Here is a 12,064-nt window from a genome sequence, read left to right as displayed (position 1 = left end):
CGCTTTGGCCCGGGGCTTGCAGGCCGTGGGCCGCCTCTCGGCCGAGCGGCGCGGCCGCGGGGGCCCTCTGCGGGCCTGGCGGGCTCGGTGCAGCCGCTACCGGCGCTTCCCGCCCGCGGCTGCCCCGCTCCAGGCCGGGGCTCAGGGAGCGCTGCGGGCCGGGGCTGGCCTAGCCCGTCCCTGTGAGCCCTGCCGGGCCGGGAGAGGCCTTAAGGCGGCTGTAGACGCCGCCTGTCACCCACTCTGAGTCCAGACCCCCATTTGACACACGTTCCTGTTTATTCCTGCCCTGAGGAGCCCGTGGAACCCACAAAATGGCCCCCTCCCCTCACACAAAATGGCCCCTCCTGGCCGAGGGAAGGGCTGAGGAGACACCTGTGGTATGAGGCGGGTATGGGGAAGGCCCTGTGCAGAAAAAAAATGAACCATGGGCTGAATACCTCAGGGACTGGGGCGGTTGTGCAAGTGTTTTCATTTTCAGCTGCAGAGTTTTGGAAATGGGGTTTATTCGGGCCAGTCTCGAAGACCTGAGGTGTTGGAAAGCCAAAGAAAGCGGTGGGCACTGCGAGGAGATGCTGGGCAGCTCTTTTCCCCTTGATGGTGGGGAAGGAATGATGATGATTTGGTTTTAACATGGTATTTCATGCCGATGCTGAGCCCAGACAAAATTTTTGGGAGAACACCTACTTTGGACACCTAACCAGCTTGTAACATTGTCAATATGAGTTCAAATAAATCTTTGAGCTGTGAGTTTCCATTCATCTCCCTGGGGTTCATAATGGCCTTCGCGATTATTTCTCATTCCCAGGGAAGGAGTAGAATCACATTTTTCACCGTAACTCCCACAAAACCCCACATTGCCTGGAATCGGGGTGATTTTTCACCACTGTTAGCCACAAAAAAACAGCGAGAACATCCAGTGAAGGTTTAGCTCAATGCTCGCCACGTTAACTCAACATCCATTACGTGCCGCGGAAATTGCAGGACAGATCCTGTGCTTTTGAACGTCTGCCTACGCTTGAACTTCTGATCCTGGAAACGCAGCCCTGAAGCTCCAAGGGAAGAGCTGGGAAAATATTTTGAGGTTGTGGATAACATACGTGCTGATCAACGTTATGTTTGGTTGTTCTGAAAACACTGGGTCACAACTAAAGCTGCAGCGTGTCGATGTTTTTGCACAGGAAGTGAACAGAAAGCTACAGAGAGACCAGGTCAAGTGAATGGGGCAGTTTCTCAGCCAACATCAGATGTGGGAGCTCTGCTGAGTTCCCTGGTGCTACACACAGGGAAGTCTCCCTGCTGCTGCTTGGTCTTTAACCTCAAAAAGACACCAGCATGTGAAAATCCATCCCCTCCCAATGCCTACAGGAGTTTAGTCACCGATTCCACTGGGGCCGGATCTTCTTCTAATGTTTGGGAGGGGGCATTGAAATCGAAAAGGCTGCCTCTTTGTGAAACCTGCTCTTGAAGTACTCACTCAACATCAATTTACTGGGGAACAAGAAGTCTTCCATGTCCTCCACACCCTGCTCCTCCTGCCCCCATTTATATCGACCTTTCTGGTGCTGCAGCACAGGTGTCTTTTTCACAACTGAATGTCCAGGGATTCTCAGCTCTGTGAGCTCAAATTGCATTCTCAAAACTTTATTTTCCATATTTCCAAGTGCAGATTCAGATATTTGGAGCTAGCCAGCACACGGGGAGCTGTGTGGGGTAGAACACTCCTGGTGTGAGTTCTTTGATCTCTTGAACTGTGTAGTCTAGTTTCTCATGGTTTATATGGGGAAAAAAAAAAAGGATGAAAGGACAAAGAAAACTTCGCGCTGCACTTTGAAAACACAAAGCACAATATAAGCATGAAACCGGGCATGAACTTCTCAGGGATAAATATACCCCTGCTCCACCCCAGCAAGAAGTCCTGCTGTAGACATGATGGTAACTCTCTTAAGAGATGTGTCTTCATCTGATGGACACCTTGACTGCAGAAGGTGACACGAGACCACCCATGACCCAGAATATAAATTTAAGACTCCAAAAACTGACTTAATTGAGTTCTTCTCACAAGCTTCTCATCACCCTGAAAGGTAAAGGCCCCTCCACATTCCCACACAACACACAGGGCTGTACTGCTCGTGGTCACACAAACATCTGCACCCAGCTGGCAGACAGATGTGCGCTCCTGAACACGGCCAAGTTCACGCGCACACACACGCTCCCACACACAGATGTCCTCACACTCTGTTATGTCTCAGCTTTTGTTTCCGCTTTGTTTTGAGGGACATATTAATAGCATAAGCTTGACTTTGCCTGTGTTTGCACATTTTGTTCTACTTCTATGAAGTTGCCCTGCGCTGTTATATCTGGCAGCCTTTCTCCAGTTCTGACCTATACAGAGAACACGTGGTTTTACTCTGTTATTTTTTTATAGTCTGGAATATGCACATTCAACAGGATGATAAATCCAGCTGTATCAGCAAAGTAAAGAATAACAGGCATGAAAGCTTCAGAAAAGACTCAAAAGCTTTTTCCCACAAGTCTTCTTTGTGCTCTAACACTTGATTTATTTTTCCCTTGTTAATGCTTTCTGAAGCCAGTAGCAAGGAAGGAATTAATGGCCCAGATTAAGCGGGAGGACATGCTGACAGCACAGTAACTAAATCAACCACAAAATGCATTGCAGTTGTACAAAGAGCTGGTACGTTAGAGTTTTCTGACACTGCCTGTGTAGAAAGACGAGAGTGAAGATAAGCCCAGCAAACAGAAAACTGTGGGGCTGCTGAGTGGGGACCGCCTCAACCACGCCGGTGGGATGCACCGTAATGAGATTTTGGTGTAGGCTATGCTGAGCAAGAGAGAGCTGCAAGGGAACGCAAAAATCACACCAGCGTAACGCCCGGGAACACCAGCATGTTGGAGACCAGCAGGGTTCCAAGTCCCAAGTGTGTGCTGGGACATGTCAGGATGCCCAGGAAAAATGATTTTCTTTAACTGTTGCATGGTGTATAATTCAGGCAGCAAAACTTCAGCTGACAAGTCAAAAACCAGGTCCTTCTATCTCCTCCAGGCTCAGGCGGCAGTTGTCCTCCTCCACACATGTAAAATACGGAGGAAAAAAAATCCCACAAAATAGTATGGCCTCCCAGGCTCTGGTGACAGCATTTCAAAGTAATTCGTCTCCAAAGGCAAATACAGTTGAGTGTCAAGGAAGGGCACGTGGATAAGACCAAGGCTTGTTGTGGAAAAAGTGCCTCATTTCAGAAAATCCGTGGCTTTATCCTGGCCGTGCTCACGGTCCCGCTCGCGGGTGTAGCACCTGAAACGGGATTCAGACCAAGCAGGCGGCTGCTGCGAGTCAGCAGTGGTTCTTTGCTCCGTTCAGGCTCATTTATAACCATAAGCTGATAATATCTCATGGCCATTCAATTGGCTTCCTGAATTTTCTGTTTTGAAATTGGTGCTTTAATATCTTGAAAACAGAGGAAGCAGAGGCTTCCCTAGAGGGAAGTACAAAGCGTGGCTTTATTCAGATACAGGTCCCAAGGGACATCAGTCTAAATCCATCAGCAAATTGTCACACTTGAAGCCAAAAATTCTCTGTGAATCTGCAAAAGCCCTTACTTTTGCTATTCTAGTGGGACTTCATTGGCTTTTCCGTGTTTTTAAAAATAAAACATCAGAGAAATAATGAAAAAGCAAGACAGAGCAGGAGAGTGGTTTAGAAAGTCACACTTCTGACCATTAATAATGGTGCAGCAACCTTACATATTCTAGATAAGCACCCTAGTGTTATAGCACCAACTATTAACATCAGTGCCAGTAATAATGAAGATAGCAGGTCCAGTTAACATATGGAAAACATCTGCAGATTAAAAAAACCCCACAAACACGGTAAAATAAATTCTCACCTGAATCCATCATTGATGAACAGCAAATACACAAGAATTTCTCCACCACAGATCCAGAGCACATGAGCATTCATCTCCCTTCTCTGACCTCAGGCTTTAAATGCAGATGCTTCCATTTCAGCACCAAAATGAACAGCTGATGCCTAAAATAGCACATTTGGTTTTAACGCCAAACCGAGCCTCTCCACACCATATTTCCGCACATGTAAAGCTTGCCCAGCCTGGCTGCACTTGCTTCATTTTTAATGAATTTACTCACAAAGTGCCAGGGCAAGAAGCGTGGTAGACACAGAGCAGGGAGCATTAATCTGTATCTCCTGCTGAAACGTTTCACTCTTCAGTGTCACACCAGGCTCGTTTGTGGGAGACGGCTCTAGGTCTGAAAACAAGGTCATTTTTCACAAGCACCGGTTCTGGCCTTGAAGATGGAATAGAGGAGTATTTGCAGGGTAGTAAACTATCCAGCTTGGTGGTAAAGCTGAGCAGCATTTTAAGGGCGGCTGTACTGCGACAATTATATACTTTCTGATGTGTGTAAAACAGCTGAAACTGCCTACAGGGGTGAGGAGTGAGTTGCCTTGTGCTGCCAAGGGATCCTGTTCTGGGGCAAACACCTTCTCCTCCAGCCAGCATTCAGATTGCTGAATTATTTCAGCTGTTTGCTGTGAACAGCTGCCACATGGGGAAGAGCTGTTCCCACCATTTACTGAACGTCTTTACAATTTACCACCATGACGAGAAGCACCAGAATCTAGAAATGATGAATAAAGGTTTTGCTCACTTTATACAATGACACATGCATGCACACATATATGAGTAAGCACAGGAGGATGGGACTCTTGGTGGAACTAATAATTTGGTGCTATTCAAGTCAGCCTCTGCAAACCTCTTCGCAGAGCAGCCAACTTCATCATGTGTCTCTGATTTCTTTCGCTTGTCCTTTTTCAGACACCATGGATTGCTGCAGGGACTGGTCTTCCCCTCCGCTATTTCATCAGAGCCGCTTTGATGGTGCTATTTCAAGTGTACAGGGTAGCTGTGGTGTCACTGAGCCATGGCAATATTTACCAGCCCAGCCTTGAAACTGCTCCTGATTAAAATGCTCCAGCAGCTGCACAGAACATCTCTGTCCAGTTATTGTCATGTCTTTCTGTGACACTGGCCCCCAACAATCTGCTCGAGTCAGTGTGCCAGTTCCCAGAACGGTGATGAGAAAGCGGAAAACTTAGGCTGCCTTTGTGTCTGTCCTGGATCTTCATTAATTAGGCTAGTGAACCATTAATTAGGCTACCTAAGCTTCTTTAGAGATGCTTAATCTTCCCTGCGTAAGGCAGAAGGATTCACAATGTCAGGGATGGAGTCTGGCTAATACCAGCTGAAACCTCTTTTCTTTACCTGTCATCAGGCTTGTTTTGCTCTCTTCCCATTTCATTTATGAACAAGTTTAGATGTTTTTCTGCTCATTTATGTACCAAGGTGACACAGAGGCGCTCCTCTTAAATGCCAGTGTCATTGTACATGTCACCTCATCCTGGGGTCAGGGTGTTGTAGGGTGCACAGTTTGGGGCTCAGCCCCAGTCGCAGCACCTGAGGTATATTTGAATGCATTTTGTCATTTCCAAAGAGAAGTATAAGTGGGTGAACTGGGTGGAACAGAAGTGAGTAAAAGGAAACCCCAGAAGGCTTGGGTGAGAAGTGAGTTCTGGACAGGAAAGGTCATGTTGCTCATAAGAACAAAGCAACCAAAAATACCGTAAAATCCCCTGCCCTTAGGTACACAACCATTTTTTCCTCCCTATTATTCAAATTCGAAGTCTGATGCAACCCAGACTGGAATGTGGTAAGACTTGCAATGGCTTCTGTGTCCCACCAGATGTCAGCTCCTCTGCAGAGAAGAGCCCTGAGCCGGTTTGCTCACCATGCTGCAAGAATTGCTGAGCCGTTGCATCATCTGCGGAGGTGCAGAGCTCTTGCTGGTGGGCAGGGTACAGGCCAGGCTTGGGGATGCCAGCAGAGAAGCAGCACAACGTACGCAATTGAACGGAGGTTGTTTAGGTGAAGAAATCCGTTGTATTTCGGTTTCTCCAGCTCATTCAGGTAGTGTGTCCTTTTTAAATCCGCAGCAATTAGGTGACACAGAAAACAGCTCCAGCAGGGAGTCAGTATTAATCCTGTGTTTTTGCTTGCCTAAGAACAAGTCCAAGCACATTCTTTTCGCCCAGGGAGTCTTGTTTTGCCGTGAGGTGCCAGAACAGCCCACACGTGGTGATGGAGCCCCACCACGTCCAAGAGCCGGAGCAGGCGCTGGGTTTGCAGGTCCTGCCTTTTCTTGGACACAAAGGACCAGCCGCTGTGTACAGTTATTGGTCCTGTTTTCCCTCAGTAAACAGATATGAGTTCACTGAAAAGTATTCAGTGCTCTGTTAACACCGAGCCAACACATTTACCATTACAAACCCCTTCATCACTCAAAATTTTAGAGGAGCGTTTAATGGAGAAGGAAATGCTGGGGACAAATGATATCCCTGGTAATATAAAAGCAGGTTGTGGCAGAGCGGGGTTTTATGTCTCACCTGCCTTTTGTTGCAATCTCCAGGCTGATATTATACAATGCTCTCATTCAAGTGCTTCCAAGCACCGATTTTCCTCCATCACTTCATCAGGGAGCAGGTCTGCCTGGTCTCGGTGGCTCGCCCCGCTTGCTCTGTCTCTACACCTTGTAGTAATTTCATGGCAGGTAGGGTGGGAGGCTGGTGTGTATTAGCAGAGAAAGACTTAATTTAGACTTTAGGGAAGTGTCAGCGACTGCCAGCCTAGTGAGACATAAGACTGTGACATTTCCAAAGACGTGTCCACGATCCTGTGAGGGCCACGTTGGCCAAAGGTGGCTGAACTGTCAACCTGCTTCATGGCAAGAGTGGACATGGGTCACTTCTCACTGGTTCCCAGGCTCAACTTATACAATTTTTTACAGCTGAGGAAGTAATAGACAAGGACTGAACTTCAGTGTTCAATTTTTACCTACCTCACTCCTGAAAAAAGCAACACTGATGAAATTAATTCTGTTTCATCTTCACAAAAAGCCACTGACCCCGTCCTGATGGGTGAGTAGGATTTTCCACAGCTGAGTGGCATTTGATATTCCTGGTAGCGCTGTGATGGCTCTTGGGACCAGATTATTTACTTAATGTTGTACCTGCTGCTGTCATCTTGATTTGACAAGGCTTTACCAGTCTGGGCAATGCATGACAGAGGGATTTGGGCTGTTCTGCTCCAGTTCAGGCTGGTTTTGTTAACCCCTCAGTAAAGAGAGCTCCATACATCCCTTATCATGCTAAACATTTACCCTCAGGAAAAGATGACACGGGCAAGATTCCTTGTGGTTTTGCAAAAGAAAAGAAAGTATTTGTTTATTCTCCATGGCTTAAAAAGGTACCTGTGGGTATATTAACCACTCTTGTGAGCTGACATGTTTTCCTAAAGCATTGGCCTTTCAGAGAAGGAGCTGCCGGAGTGGGGTCTGTGCTTTGGTTTGATTGTGCTGGTTGTGGTGGGTGTGAAAAATCGTGCATGGAACAGGAGATATGGGACACTTGCTCCATGGTTGCAATTATATTCTTACCTCTTTCTTAATCTTCCTTGTGAACCCCCAAAACTTAGCAGACCCTCTAGGGATGCTTAGCAATTTAAAGACCATTAAATGTAGATAAAACTCTTTTTTTTTTCCTTCCAGCAGAAGACCGTGTTCCATCTGCAAAGCCCACCACCTTACCACAATCATATTCTCCTGCTTTGAGTGTTTGGATCGATCCAAACTCCAGCAATTAGTATGACTTAGATTTTAAAAGATGACATCACATCCACTTCTGAACATGTTTCAGGGTGCTTTTACAGACAAGATGTAATAGGTCCCACAATAGCTCCCATATCTATCTATCACTGACTTGTTTTTTAAAGAAAAGGTTTAATTTTATCCTCAAGCTGCAATCCCAGTGAAAACAATATCCATTAACAGTTTTTCTATCACTGTACCATGTACTGTTTTCTCTTGGAAATAACCATTTTGGTTTCCTGACTTACGATGTCATTTCTCTTACTAGAAAAGAAAAGACGCACACAGGAAAGCAAAAACCAGATCTTGGTGATATGTCACAGCGGGCTTTTTGTCTGTACTTTTTGAATGGAAAGCACGGCTTTATTCTAAAGATAACCACATGAAACACAATCTGACACACCGCACATTATCCATTCTGCTGACGAAGCAGAGGGGAATTAGGTCCCATCTGAAAACCAATATTGACTCTGATAGCTGCTGCTTGCTCTCCAGCGCTGTCTGGCAAAGCTCAGGAGTGTAAACGGGGTTTCTATGGTGGCTGTTGACAGTCAGGGCAGCTTCACGCTTTCCCACAAGATAAACGGTCCCATTAAGGGACTGAGCTGAGAAACAACCCACCCATGTGGGGAGGGAGGGGGATCGTGGCCGGTGGGCTGCAGGATGCACATCCCTATGCTATTTCTCTTGCCCATGCAAAGGGCCAGCTCTGGTGTAATATATTTATTTATTTTTATTAATTCATTAATATTTAATAATCTCCCCTGCTCTCCAGGTGCAAAGTGAGAGACCAGGACAAGCATCAGGAGGACTCGAGGGGTGTATTTATGAAACTGCCCATTCTCCTCTGCTGCCATCACGGCCAGACTCCTCCTGCTCACCTGTGGCACTGGGGAATGCCAGTCCACCCCCCCAAAAAAAAGTACAGATATTTCAAGACACCACGAAATAAAGATGCTGTGCAGCCCACACAGAGCGGTGAGTCCTTCTGCACCATGCCGCTGTCGTGGGACATCCCGCGGTGAAGTCTGCCAGGAAGGCTGTTGCTTCTGCACAGAGCTGTTAGCTCCCACAGGCTGGATTTCAGGTTTTGATCAGTGGGAATGGGTACAAATCAGACAAATCCACAGCAGAGCGACGTGACGAGGCTCTGAGCTGTGGAGCAGCTCCCGGCATGGGCTGGCGGTTCTTCCCAGGCACAGACTTGCCTGGCAAAGGGTTTATTTGGAGGCAGGCATGGGCTGGGGTTCCTCATTCCTCCCAAATCTTTCACCTTTATCCACTGCACCCGGAGGGCAGCGGGGTTTCAACAAGCCGCTGGTATTTTGTCAGGGAGAAGCAGCGAGCTGAATGTGGGGAACTTCACCAAGCACCGTTTTACTTTGAGTGGTAACTCCATTGGTCTAAAACCCCAAGAACTTCACCCAAACAGTGCAGGGAGTTGCTGTTGAGCAGCATTATCCAGAGCCCTCCACTTGCCAAGGGGCTGCAGACCAAACTGAAAGGTTGTGGCCCAGTTTCTCCTGACACCCCTTTTGGGTTCTCATACAGGGCAGGATTCCCAGCTCCTTCCACCAGCCCCACCACCAAACCAGCACCAGCACCAAGCTCTTCCCAACCCGCCTTTTGCTCTTTGATCTAATCCAGAATCAAGTTTCCCTCTTCATCCCAGGTCAATTTTCTGTAGACACGTCAACGTGCTTTGTGCCGCTTTGTGCTGTCCGTTATATCTGTCAATGTATTTTGTGTCATCCATTGCAAACTCAGTACCTACATTTTCTACATCAGCGTGTCAAGGGAAGACATTTTACTCAAGCAGGCATCCAACAACTGTTAAAAACACAACTCTATTGTCAAATGAGCAGTGCTTAACTGAAGCAAGAGATAAAACTCCAGAAATTTTCTTACACATTATGTACCAGTAAATTTGCTTTGTTTGACCGGTTGGTTGGTTTTAATATTTTGGGTACACACTTGGTAATTTTTATTATCACTGGCTGTGCTTTGGAGGAGTAGAAACTTGTGCATTTTTACAGCTCCACAAATGTCTGTCCAAATCTGTTCTCAAAAAGCATTGCGACATTTACAGAATGGTTGGTAGGGTAGGAAAGAAATACAGACATATGCTGCTCACTTAGAAAATTATTTCTGCTGAGCTCTAGTTATGGTATTTTGTTCTCCCTGCCTCTCAGGCTGTTCCTGCTGTGATTGTCCATTGTATCCTTCCAGACACATCAAAATTTGCACCAAATGATCCTTGTGGTCCAGCCTGATATTCCATGACTCTGTGATCTCTTCCCAAGGTCCATCACACCTGGCTGCAGTTCACCAGCCTCGAGATTCACATTGTCTTTTCATCTCCATGGTGTTTGCTCCAAGATGGGTGGGACAGGAGTTTCCCCCATGTCTGTGGTTTCTTTTTGAACGTGCAGCCAGTGCGGGTTGCCGGTCGCGGGTCCCCATCCCTGCGGGATTTGGGGGATGAGGATGCAGCAGATCAACCCTCACGGCACTTGCGTCGATGATCGGAGCAAACCACCCCAAAAAGCTAACACATCACTCATCCCACCATGATTTGCACCAGGACTGGCGCCTGGGAGATGATGACACTCAAGGCAGGGTGTGCAGCTACACAAGAAGGCTGGAATTCATTTAATAAGGGTAAAGAAAATCAAATGAAAGCATCCTTCCCCGCCTAACCCCTGCATGAATCAACAGGGCTGGCTTCAGCATCCAAAAGCTCTCAGGCTGAAGCCTTTTCCCCGTGCCCAGGTGAGAACAGGCCACAACAAGAGGGTGATTAAATCACCGATATTTGCAGTAAATTGTGTTTCTGCTGGGGATCTTGTTCTGTAGCAAAACAGCCCATTTCTGAGACGCCGTTACAGCTCCGCGCTGAGCAGCCTCATGGCTGCTGGGTTGAGTATAAGGCTCCTTTCCTGCAAAAAGAAATTTTAAAAAAAGCAGCTCCTGCTAGGAAGGAAGCTGAGCACCCAGTTTTGGGGGGAAAAGGGGCAGATCTGTGCCTCTGTGGGCGCTTTCCCACCCCATGGGCTGCGAAACGCTCCTGCTGTTTTCTGCTGATGCGACAACTCTTGGCAGGGTCTTGCATCAGATACCAAAGAGGCTGCAAACCCATGGACGGAATTAAGAGGGGTGTAAAAGTGGGTTTACAGGCTTGTTTTTTTCTGTGCTGAGCGCAGGGAAGAAATCCAGGTGGTATTTGGCCCACATAGCAAGAAGAAAATCCCATAGAGGGTATTTTGCAAGATTTTGGGGTTTATCTCGTTTGACTTGCGTGCAAGGAGATTCTCTCCAATTTGGTTTAATAAATAAGACATACAAAAGCTGTTTAACCTCTGCTCAGCAGAAATAGCACCTGCTCAGAAGCTCCGTGGGGTACTAGAAAAAAACCCAGACTATTTGTGCTTAAGTATTAATTCTAATTAAACATGGAAGCTAAAGAAAAGCCAGAGAGGTTTGAGGCTTGCAGGCTTCCTAACTAAGTAATGCCAGGCTTCTGGCTTTTTCTATAAAATATTAGAGATACATGGAAAAAACCAAACATGAACAAGTGACAAAAGGATTTTTCCATCCCTAAATATTCCTTCTAAAAAAACAAATGTGACCAGCAAAAGCCATTTTTGGTTACTCAGAGGGTCTGGTCTACACTGGGATTATCGTGGCTTTAAATGGCTTTCTTCTAGGAACTGGCATTTTTCTTTGGAAGCAATTATTTTCTCTACCTGAGGAAGGACTTGTCTAATTAGCAGCTCATCAGCCCAGACCTTTCCATCCGGCTGCTCTCCCCTGTGACCACCGCGCCGTCTGGAGCCGCTGCTGATCCTCGGGGAATTGCACAACCCGACGTGTCATGTGAGAGCTTAAACTCTTTACATTGCAGAAAGCCAGCGCCTCTTTGAAAAGCCTGTTTCAAGAGACTTGGTCAATCTGGATTTATTTGTTTTCTTCCCTAGTGCAAACACCACGTTGACAAGTGGCTAAATAGCATTTAGTGGGAGTGACGCTGCAGATGGACGGATGGACGGTTGTGAGACTGCGGGGAGCTCAGCCCGGGAGGAATATTCCCAGCCCTGTGATTCCTGCAATTCTTCGGGACATCTGGAGAATCTTTTAAAGATCCAAACAACCACTTGACTTCAACCATGCAAGAAATAGTGAAGGTGGTAACGCCCAGTGTGTGGCCACCCAAGCGAATTTCCTTTAGGTCCCTGTGACATACGATGGCTTTTTCCTTGACCCAGCAGTGCCCACATCCCAGTGCTTGGCAGGCAGCTTTTACTGGGTAGACTGGCAGGTCTGGGCA

Source organism: Nesoenas mayeri, assembly GCF_963082525.1.
Source record: "Nesoenas mayeri genome assembly, chromosome: 12".
NCBI classification, from domain to species: Eukaryota; Metazoa; Chordata; class Aves; order Columbiformes; family Columbidae; genus Nesoenas; species Nesoenas mayeri.
Note: the sequence above shows the minus strand (reverse complement) of the source record.